We start from the raw sequence: 12,506 nt of genomic DNA, 5'->3' as shown, positions 1-12,506 counted from the left end.
TGGGTTCCACCTATATTAAATTCCTACCAATGACATGAGAGTTATCATGGATATACTTTTTCAATAAGGATACCTGAAAAACATGATGAAATATAATATGACTAGGAAATGCCAGCTGATATGCTACTCGACAAACTTTGTTCAAGACTTCAAAAGGCCCACAGAACCATGGTGCCAACTTTGTACAAATCTCGATACTGAAAGCACTTTTCTTTGGTTTTACTCGTAAGTTGACATGGTCCCCAATGTTAAATTCCTTAAGAGTACTCTTCCAATTTGCATAAATGTTTTTCCTATCTTGTGTTGTTTTGATATTCTCTCTAATTTGTCATACTATCTTCTCCATCTCCCGTAAATCGTCTTGCCCCAATATTAGTTTATCTTCTAGTTGACCTTAACTAAGAGGTGTATGACACTTCCTTCCATATAAATATTCAAAAGGACTCATTTTGATGGAAACTTGGTAGTTATTGTTATAATAAAATTTTACTAAGTACAGAGAATCCTACCACTTAGTAAGACTATCCATGACATACATGCATAGCATATATTCTAGGATCTAATTTGTTCTTTCATTTTTTCAATCTGTTTCATGATGAAATGGAGTACTAAAATTCGGTTTAGTCCCGATTCCCCCAAACAAAGCTTTCAAAATTTTGAAGGTAAATTTTACATCTTTGTTCGACACTATAAGTCTTGGTATACCATGTAGTCAAAAGATTTGCTTCATGAAAATGTTGGCAATCTGAGTGGTTCCAAAAGTAGACTGCTCTAGTATAAAATGTGTTGATTTAGTCAAGGTGTCTATTAACACCATAATGGAATCATGTTGATACTTTGTTCTTCGTAATTCTGTAATAAAATCCATTGAAATTACCTCCCACTTCCATTCAATAATAGGTAATGGATTTTGTAATCATGCAGGATGTTGGTGCTCCACTTTGACTTGTTGAAACTCTAAGCATTTAATTAAATATTCTAGCACATCACTCTTCATACTTGAATAAAAAAAGTTTTTCCTTAATGTTTTTAACATATTTTGGTATCCTTTATGACCAACATAAGGTTTGTTGTGGTATTCATCCAGTATCATTTGTTTTAACATGTCGACATTAGGAGTGTACAATCTGTTTTGGTAGGTTAGTAGTTTTTTAGAATTTTCAACATATCTCAAAACTGATTTTTGCTATATTTTATGTTGAATTTTTTAATATTTATGATCTTGTTGCATTGCATTTGCAATATGTTTGCCAAAATCTGTACTAGTTTTTCTCACATAACTTCCTATCAAAGCATGAGCATGTCTACTTAGAGCATCTGTGATTTTGTTCTCCTTTCCTTTTATGTGTTTTATATAAAATTCAAGACCACTATGGAAACCCAACCACCTTGCTTGTCTAGCATTTAAATTAAATTAGATAAATAAATATTTCAAACTAACGTGGTATATCACCAAAATGAACTTCTTTCCTAGTAAATAATTCCTCCACATTTCTTGGGCATGTATCATTCCTCCCAATTGTATATCATACACAACATAATTATTTTCATGTTGTTTTAACTTCTTGGACCCATATGCTACCAATGTATATTCCTACATCAACACACCCCCAAGTCCCTCCAAACAAGCATCATTACAGATGGAAAATTCGTTATTTGGGTCTACAATTTTTAGTATAGGGTTTTTTTGTTAACAATTGTTTCAACTTGTCAAAAATTTCCCTTTGGATATCCATTCAAACTTTATTACCTTTTTTCGAAGGAGGTGATGTGATAAGATAGCTTGGAAAAACCTTCCACAATTCATTAGGCACATGGAGGTTGCTTGTGCATTAGTGAGATCAAAGGGTAACACCACGAACTCATAGTGGCCATGTCTAGTTGTAAAAGTTGTTATGTGAATATCTTCATCTTTTATTAGTAGTTAGTGATAACCAATCCTTAAATCAATTTTTGAAAAGATAGTTTGTCCCCTTCCTTGATCAAACAAGTTGTTAATTCGGGGTAACAGATATTTATTATTGATATTTAACTTGTTCAGTTACAAATAATCGATCCACATTCTAAATGTGCCATTCTTTTCATGACAAATAGTAGAGGGGCCCCCTAGGGTGAGAAATTGGGTCTAATGTAACCCTTGTCTACTAGTTCCTGTAACACGATTTTGAGCTCTAATAACTTAGGTATGCTCATTCGATAACGAGATATAGGCACCAAGGTCACACCTAGTATGAAATCAATATACAAATCAATATCTCTACGAAGGGTAACCTAGGGAGTCCCTCTGGAAAACATCTTGAAACTCTCTTATAATAGGTAAGGTCCAGAAATTTCATGTTTTGCTTAGTTTTTCATTTTCTTCTACATGCATGAGGTATACTTGATATATCTTCCTTGCACTTCCATTTAGATGTAAACATGATGGTTTTCATATTGATATTGGTTTTGGTTTTCCTCTAATTAACTTGAATTGCCCATTTTGATCTAGACAACTCATTGTTTTCTCCAAACCATTTATGACAACTCCTTCTTTATAGAACCAATTATTACCAATTAATATATCATATTACCTTAAGGGAAGAATATTTAAATTCACTTATGTGGAGTAACCATTCAATTCCATATGGCACTATCTTATTTGATTATTTACCCCTTGTTTTGTACCGGTTTCTAACTGTAACATGCATTCTGGAATGTTTATGGTTGTAGTTTACATTTTTCCATAACTTCAAGGATAAAATAACTCAAACTCACTCCGGGATCAATTAAAACATAAACATATTCATTTAGAATAATACCTTCAATCTCAATCATTGTAGATTGATGCTCAATCTGTTTGTCTTCTAATGCTACACTAATTCTAGGGATATTTCTCGCCACATAATTCACAATATTTGCTTCATAGATTTCTTGAATACTTAGGATTGAATGTGGATTATGAAGATAGTCCCTTAACATTTGTGGTTCACCATAGCCCCAAAAATTCAACAATTATCTTTCTTTGCCCAACACTTTAGTGGCTTACCACAACCCCACTAGAGAGTAGCTTTTCCCTGCAAGTTGTAAATACCCACTCAGGCCTTCGAATTACTTCTATACTCATATACCTTAAAGTATTTGATCATGTGAAGAATCAAGTCTTATGCATCTTCCTCTTTTTCCCCATCAAAAGTAGGGAGTGTGAATTTTTTGAAGTCTCCCTATAATTCCATTTTCTTTTTTTTTCTTATGTGGCTTAGAATGTGTTTTATCTCACTCTCCTTCACTCTCAAACTTCTATGGCTCTGTTTCTTCCTCATTCCTTTTTAAGCCATCTTGATCTATATTTCTATGGTTGGACTTCTCCGTCAGCTCCCTTATCATACATTACTTCTCCTCACTAGACCTCAAGAGTCATTCATTTTTGTTTCTGAGCTCAACAAGTTCTTGTTGAAGGTTTTTAATAACCCCCATAAATTGGGAGTTTGGTGTAGTGGTGCAACCTCCTAATTTGACATATAACTCTTTGGTGCATGTTATGGCTCGAGGAGATTCTTTGGCCATCACGCACAATTTGTTTCACTTATGTAACATATAAGAAATTATAACCTCCTAGCAATATTTCATTATAATATTTATATAGATAATGTTCTTAATGGCAATGGTCCATTGCACGCCTAGTCTTAAAACTAGAGGCTCTCATACAACTTGTCACAAACCTCATTACTAATACAATTTTTTTTCCTTAACCTATATTAACAACCATAAATACCATCTATGATTAATTCTTCACTGGCTTGCTATTAAGAACGAGTTGTGGAGATAATCACCATTACCTATTTTTCCTCTTGGTCAAGGAAAAAAGAAAAAACACTAACCCTTTTATTTTCACTAATATAAAGTAATACTACACCTAGAACTCCTATTTAACTTTGTTGAGATTTGACATATTATCTTACCATTCATACCATTATCAGCTATGGCACCAAGGAATTTTACTATGAGAATCATTAATCGAAAGCTAAGTGACAACGTGTTCTGCCCCTTGACTTCGATTATCACATTTCTTTCGTAGTGCTGACTTTTCCTATGAAAATTTGTTTTGATGCATTACCACAAAGATTTGTTGTCATTGGCATAGGTATATTGGCCATGACTTCACTAGATTCTTGTGATTATATGTTTGTTAACCGAGAGAGCTAAATAAGCTTGGGTAAGCGAAAACTATATACATATTTTTTAATCACCAAAGTACATGAATGAACCACTCCACTTCCCATTATTCCAAAAGAGGTAATTAATCAGACATCGAAAAAGTCGAATGGGCAACGTCGTTGTTCCAACGCATCAATTTTAATTTGCTCTTCACGTGGATTGTTCAAGCTTTGGTTTCTGTGAATTGTGGGGATGAACTAAGTGGATCCAATGGTTTTCCACTCTTTCCCACAAACCCAAATTTCTCTTTGTCACTTTCCCCTTGTCATTTGCAAGGAAATTTAATCTCTGGGACGATTTTGGTTGCTGCAGAGACAAATGAGAAGCTGTCGATTGGGAAAGAAATCTATTGTTTACCCTAACACAAAGCCTCCAAGTCGTTTCATCTGGCACTCTTGGACAGCCTTGGTGTTAAATTTCCATAAAGGCACCATGAGAATGAGGGAGCAGACGAGTGTGATTTCACACTTCATCTTACTCTGGCTATTCTTGCAAGTAACGACCTTGGGTTTTGTGTTTTTTTTGTATGGGGTCGTCTACTCTTCTAGCCAAGGCACAACACGTCAACATATCCTCTATGGGATTTGAACCCTCATCTCGTGGGTATCACCCAGCCAAACTCACCATTACCTCATATGGATTTAATATGTTATAGGAATGTCTAAATTAGTTAATAACCACGTATATGTTTTGACCTTTCTATACATGATTCCATGTATAAGTTAAGGATTTATCGTGAGGGAATGGTATTTTCTTTATGTGCCCGCAGGTACCTTAGACTCTCTTATTCATAATGCACTGGTGTATATTATGTCTTATTCTACAAGTGTAGAATTATGTTTCCAGCACTGACTGCTTGTTGTTTTTAGGAAATAAAGAGTGCTCACCCATAACCCCGTCTTTTCCAGGTAACTTCTACCATGGCTAGGGTTTTCTCATTCAAGGTCAACATTGTCTTCTACTTTCTGACCCTCCAGTATTCTCTCAGGTTGGCTTTGTCTACCTCTTCTTGAAGAGGTCAAACGATATAGGTGGGACATTTTCTATTCGTTTATGTACACTCCCTACTTCCCGTCCTCTGTTGGCATGCTTAGCCCCAGAAAATAGGGGTCAAAATCTGTTTCCTATACACATTGAAGTTGATATTTTAGCCACGAAAGTGACTCAGGACAAGGCCAGAAATTAGTGCTTAAAATTATGTGATAAAATCATTCTGCATATATTCATGTGATGTTTCTAAATTTAATAAATTCAAAACGGACTTTCTAATGTAGTTTTCCCTCTTGTACAATAAGTATCATGATTTATGGTTAGAGTATATTTGAGAACATAAATTTTTCTCTTTTTTTTTATATTTTGGTTGATTTACTTCTAGCTTCTAAATTTCCAGTTCGTTTTGGATATTTGTAGAGCCTCTACTTTACACCTTATCATCCATCATTACCTACTGTTTTCATCACTTTCCTCTCTCTTTTGCCTCATTTTCCACCCAGATCATTACATTAGTTGTCATTAAACATGATCAAGTGAGCTTTGCTAATGGGTGACTGTTTTGTTTAGTTTTTGACATATTTGCAGAGATTCCGCAGCTGTCTGGCAATTCCGCAGCCATTCAGCGATTCCGCAGCCATCTGATGATTCCGCAGCCATTTTGTTGATCTCAAGGTTCCACGTGCTATTTTGAAGAACGAGCCACATGGGCATGATGGAATATATGTGCTCAAGGTTCCTATGCCATCAGCTCAGCCAGCCACGTCATCTGTACCTCCGGTCAAAGGGGGTCAAGTTACGGTCAAATAAAGGGAACTTAACGTTGATGCGTAAGCTGTTTGGTCGCATCGGTGGAAAAGATGACTTGTCCATGTTTTGTAAGCCGTGGGGAACATGATCCAACGCTGGATTCATTGCCCATAACGACCAGGACCTCCAGCTCGACCATGAAGCATATGACGTGTTCACTGCACCTTTAATACGCATGATATTCATTTTATTTTCTGTTTTATGCTTTATGCATTAGGCCATCTTGCAGATGCCTATAAATACTTGTGTCTGCGTACGCTTATGTTAACTTTTTAGCTGCTGTAGTTTATGAACTTGTGAGAATTTTAGCACCTTTCTGAACTCTGTTTTTATAGAGCTATTCCAGCACTTTTGACTATGTATTTCTGCATATGAAGTAATGGAAACAGTGTTGTTTTGAAGTTTTAAAGCATCTGAGTTTTCTGTGGGTTGTATGGATGGAGGGCCCCCGTTCATGACTGCCCTTGTATAAGTATTTCATGTTTATACTTCTGCAATTTCTTTATTTCACATACAGCATTTCCTTTTCTTGAGTTATGTACAACTTGATTTCTTTTCATTGCTGCAGCCTTTATTTTCACTGATCAGATTTGCTTCTTTGCAGGTTTTAACCCGGGATTGAGTGTGTTGTATTTGCTTTAATATCTAATGGTAGTTGTAGTTGTCTTATTCGTAATGCTGCCCTTTTTACTCTGTTTTCTAGATTAGTTTTTAGCTTAGTTTTACAAGTTGGATGCTAACTAATTTATGCTCTCTTTATCATGAATGGTTTATCTTTCAGAGAACAGAACACTAATTAATTGCAGCTTGTTTTTAAGTAGTCTTGGCTTGTGGCACTAATACTTTTTCCACTTGTTACACATAATCACATATGTAGGAAGCAGTATGATGGAAAAGGCTTAGTAGTGTTATAATTTGTCATTTAGAGTTTTTATCAATTCTTGGATTTGTCTTCAGCTACTTCCTAATCGTGTTTTACACAGTACTATGTGGTAGAAGTAGGGAGTTAGGAAGAGATAACCATTATCATCAGTCCTTGAAGTGATTTTCTTGTTTCTTTTATTTGCAGCAATATGAGTAGAGACTAATGCCATTAGAACGTGGTCATTTGCTTTCAAGTCATTTCAAGTTATTCATTTCTTTCAAGTTATTTTCCTTTACAAATTCAGCAAGTAATTAGAAATCACCAATCACACACTTTCACTCATCTAGAACTCACTTTTCACACACTTGCACTCATCTGTCTATAATCATCACTCCATCTTAGGAAGATAAGTTAACCATAAACAACACCCCAAACGACAAAAGCTCTAAGAGGTTGCTTAAGTACATATAGTACACCTTCACTTCATCAGCTTACGAGCCCCAGGTTGACAATTAATGACATCAATTTAGGAACACTAAATTGACTAAACATTTTGGCGCCGTTGTCGGGGAAGTGAAATTAAGTAGCCATACTTAGAGAAAAAAAAAACATAAAAATTTCAAGGAAAGAGGTTAATAACCTATCCAAGTATGCTCTCCTCTTGCACTTCAAAGTGATCTGGAGGATCAGAAAGGAGAAAGTTATTGATTTAGTAGTTTCTTGAGTATGCTCTCTTCTTGCACCTAGAGTGACCTGGAAGATCAGAAAAAGAACTATTAACTTGACTTGAAGAAAAATAAAAAATGACATGCATAGAGCTAGAGATTCTAGAGGAAGGTTTTTAGCTAGAGCTCGAAGTTCAATTTTTACAAGTCCATCTGCTTCAAGGGATAGACAAGAGACACCCCCCTTATCTCCAACCGTAACTCCTAGTCCTAGAATTCCTGGAATTCAAGAGCCAAGAGTTGACTCTCCTACACCTTCTATTGAGTTTGAACCAGGAAGAGACTCTTCGCTTTCTCCTACAGGAAGACCAATTGTAATTGAGGAATTGGAATCATCTGAAGAAGAAGGAGAAATCTCTTCTCATTCACCTTTTGTAGAGGAACCTGAAGATTTTGAAATCCCTAGGAGAATCATCATGGCAGAGGAAGAAGGAGGAGGTAGAGGTAGAGGTAGAGGAGGAGGAGGAAATATCAATAACAATAATGGAGGTAGAGGTCCCATTGGAGGAGGAAATAGAAATGGGGATAATTCATTTGGGTTTCCCATTGTTAATGAGGATTCCCAAGCCACTATGAAAAACATATCACCATCTGTCCTCCCTAACTTCCATGGGTTAAGGACTGAGGACCCTGAAACATTCTTATTTGAGTTTGAAGTGGTGTGTCGAACTTATGACTACCTGGATGACTCTCAGAAACTCAAGTTGTTCCCTTCAACACTGAAGGATCAAGCCTTGAAATGGTTCATGGGGTTACTCACTCAATCCATTAGGACTTGGGATGAGATGAACCAGACATTTTTGGATAGGTATTTAGACTATTGCATGCCTACTAATCACAAGGACGAGGTTTTTAAAATGATACAAAAAGAAGATGAGAGTCTAGAAGATTTACTTGAAAGGTTTCAATATAACTTGAAAAGAGCAAAAATGAATACCTTGGATGAAGAGACCTTAAAAGCCCTCTTATTAAAAGCCATTAGGGATGAATGGATAGACATCTTAAACATGATGGGGAAAGGGGATATTTCTCAACTTTCTCTCAATGACATAGCAGAACTTTGTATCCATCTCTCAAGGGGCAAATCAAAAACTCAAAAAGGGCCTAGAGATCCTTCTCTCCTTAGGGCAAATAAATCTGCAACAGGATCAGTGAGTAGGGCTGAAATCGGCAGTATGCTTGATGAATTTAAAACTGACATCTTAGGGAGTCTTAGTGAACAACTTGATACCCTTAAGATTCACAATAAACAAAAAGCAGAAGCTGAGGCTTTGGCTATCTTTTGCCCGAAATGTAGAAAGAAACATGCTTTAAGGGAATGTCCCTTAGATGCACACGTTGTAGAAACATGTGTAATTTGCTCAGAAACTCATGAGACCAAGGATTGTCCTTCAATTCCTGGCCTCAAAGCAGTCTTTCAAGAAGATCCAGATACACTTGAATCTCTCTGTTTTATTGCAAGGAGACCTTGGCAAGGACAACAAAATCAAGGGTTTAACAACTCTATGAATTCGCAATCCCAACCAAATTGGAATCCTTGGCAACAACCTTGGCCTCAACCTCAAAATGCTTTCCAAGCATGGATTCAAAGCATGCAAAATCCTTATGGGAGATTTGCTCAATTCTATCAATATCCTCCATCATTTCAGAATCAGCAAGCCCACAACTTCCAAATCAAGGTCAACAATTATCATTGCCATACCCTCAACAACAACAACCTCCTCCTCAAAATCAAAATTCTCAACTAGCACTTCAATCCCAGCAGAAATCAAATTAACTTCCCTCTCAGCCATTACCAAATCCAAATAATAGAAACCCTCAAAATGCTTACATGATGGAAGGTCAACCATTCCCTACCTATATGGTTGTTCCTCTCAATGAAGTACAACTTAGATCAGGTAGAGTCTTAGATCAACCTTCTACAAGTGTTCAACAACCAAGCATTTCTGAGGAGGAATCTCTCAAAGTCAATAAAGGTTCTGAAGTATCACTTCAAAACCAAAATATCCAAAAAGAAAAAGAAAAAGAATCAACTTCTACAACTCCCATAGTTGAGCAACCTACACCTTTAGCTACACCTCCCTTTCCTGAAAGACTACAAATTGACAAAGGAGTGGAAAAGCAAATTTGGTTGCCTGACTATAATTTTCTAGATGAATTGAAGAATGTATGTATCAAGATCCCCTTGTTACAAGCCATTAAGGAAATTCCCATTCTAGAGAAGACAATAAAGGAGTTGAGTTTGAAGAAAACAGGAAAAAGAACCAGAGATACTAAAAGGATACATCTAGTTGGAAAAATTGCAGACATAATGATGGGTAAGATTACCATGCAAAAATATGTAGATCCAGGTAGCCCTATTGTCAAAACTCATATTAATGGGGTTGAAATCCCAAATACTTTAATTGACTTAGGAGCCGCTATCAACATCATGAGTAGACAGACCATGGATCAGTTAAAGCTTCCTAACCTTCTCTTTACACCTACTTTGCTGCAACTTGCAGACAGATCAATCATTAAACCTGATGGTGTATTGGAAGATATTCCAGTCTCTCTAGATTCTTGGGAATATCCCGTTGATTTTATGATTTTAACTCCCAAGAACAATCTAGGAGGACATCCTCTTATCTTAGGAAGACCTTGGCTAGCAACAGCTGATGCTTTCATCAGTTGTAGGTCTGGAGACATGTATATATCAGATGGTAATTCCACCAAGAAATTCAACTTGTATCCTCCAGCAAAGGCTATAACAGAAATAGGAGAAGATGAATGGGTAGAGGATGAAGATACTATACAACCAGTTCTAACCATCTCTGAGATCAGTGAGGATAGTCAAATTCTAAATACATTAGAAAATTTTGAAGTATCTCTAAAATATGACTCTACACATTTTCAGATAGATGTAGATATTGAATATCTCTCCTCTAGACATATATCTCTCTTCTCAATGGAAGAGTTTGGTAGTTCTACAGTTGAAATCCTTCCAGGAAAAACATTAAACATTAACAAAAACTTGGGAAGACCACAACAAGAAGAATTAACTAAACTGTTGCAAAAACATTCCACTGCCTTTGCATGGGAATACACTGACATGAAAGGAATCGATCCTAAGACTTGTATTCATCACATCTACATTGAAGAGAATAGCAGACCTATTAGGCAACCACAAAGAAGGATGAATCCAAACCTTAGGGAAATCGTGAAAGAAGAACTCCAGAAATTGCTCAAGGTAAACTTCATTTACCCCATTTCAGATAGCCAATGGGTTTCTCCCTTAGTTATAGTGCCCAAAAAGAATGGTAAATGGAGAGTTTGCATTGATTATCGAGAATTGAACAAGGCAACCTTAAAGGATCATTTTCCTCTACCTTTTATTGATCAGGTACTAGACACTTTAGCAGGTAAAAAGTATTTCTCATTCTTGGATGGTTTTAGTGGGTACAATCAAATTTAGGTAGCACCTGAAGATCAAGACAAAACCAAATTTACTTGTCCTTGGGGAACTTTTGCCTACCGAGTACTCCCTTTTGGATTGTGCAATGCACCTGCTACATTTCAAAGGGCTGTATTAGGAATCTTTTCAGATCTGATTCATGATTGTGTAGAGGTATACATGGACAATTTCACAGTTTATGGTAATACATTTGAAGAAGGTTTGGAAAATTTGGAAAAGGTACTGGTAAGATGTAAGGAAACAAATATTTCTTTAAGTCATGAAAAGTGTTTTATGATGTTTACTGAAGGGATTGTTTTAGGACATCATATTTCAGGAGATGGAATTAAGGTTGATAAATCCAAAGTTGAAGTCATCTCTAAGTTACCTGTTCCAAATTGCCAGAAGGATGTTAGAAGTTTTCTTGGGTTTACTGGGTATTACAGAAGATTTATTGAAAACTTCACTAGGATAGCATCTCCTCTTTTCAAATTGCTTACCAAAGACTGTGAGTTTAAATGGGATCCTGAGTGTCAATCTGCCTTTGAAGCTTTAAAGTCTAGAATATCTGAAGCACCCATCTTAAGGGGACCAAATTGGAAACTCCCTTTCCACATCTCTATTGATGCTTCAGATACAGCTCTAGGATCTGTTTTGGGACAAAAGGATTTGATCCCTTATGCCATTTATTACACAAGTAAGAATTTGACTCCTACTGAGTTAAATTATACTGTTACAGAAAAAGAGTTCTTAGCTGTGGTACATGCAATCAACAAGTTTAGACATTACATAACCGGCTATGAAACCTTTGTCCATACTGATCACTCTGCCATAAGATATTTAATGAACAAACCTGTCACTAATGGTAGAGTTACAAGATGGCTTTTACTTTTGCAAGAATTTAACATTACTGTGTTAGATAGACCTGGAAAGCAAAACACAGTAGCTGATTTCTTGTCTAGAATCCAAAACACTAATGAAGATTCTCCAGTAGAAGATAAGTTTCCAGATGAATACTTGTTTGCAGTGACTACCAAGACTCCTTGGTATGCAGATATGGCTAATTATCTAGTTAAAGGGAAGCTACCTCTACACTTATTTCCTAATGAGAAAAGGAAAACCATTCAGGAGAGTTCACATTATTCTTGGATTTCTAATGAATTGTTCAAAACAGGGCCAGATTGTATAATCAGAAGGTGTGTTCGGGAGGATGAAATGCCTGACATCCTTAAGGCATGTCATGATGAACCATGCGGCGGGCACTTTGCGGACAAGAGGACAGCCTATAAAATCCTTTCTCTAGGATATTATTGGCCTTCTCTCTTTAAAGATGCAAAGCAGTATGTTAAAAGGTGTGACAGCTGCCAAAGAGTTGGGAAACCAACTCCTTCAAATGAAATGCCTCTACAGCCTCAGGTATGCATCAAACCCTTTGAGAAATGGGCTCTAGATTTCGTTGGACCAATTAATCCACCATCAAAGCAAAAGA

The sequence above is a fragment of the Pinus tabuliformis genome, chromosome J, assembly GCF_031772625.1.
Source record: "Pinus tabuliformis cultivar Carrire ecotype Pingquan chromosome J, CPIR1, whole genome shotgun sequence".
Classification (NCBI taxonomy): Eukaryota; Viridiplantae; Streptophyta; class Pinopsida; order Pinales; family Pinaceae; genus Pinus; species Pinus tabuliformis.
This window is presented reverse-complemented; position numbering follows the sequence as displayed.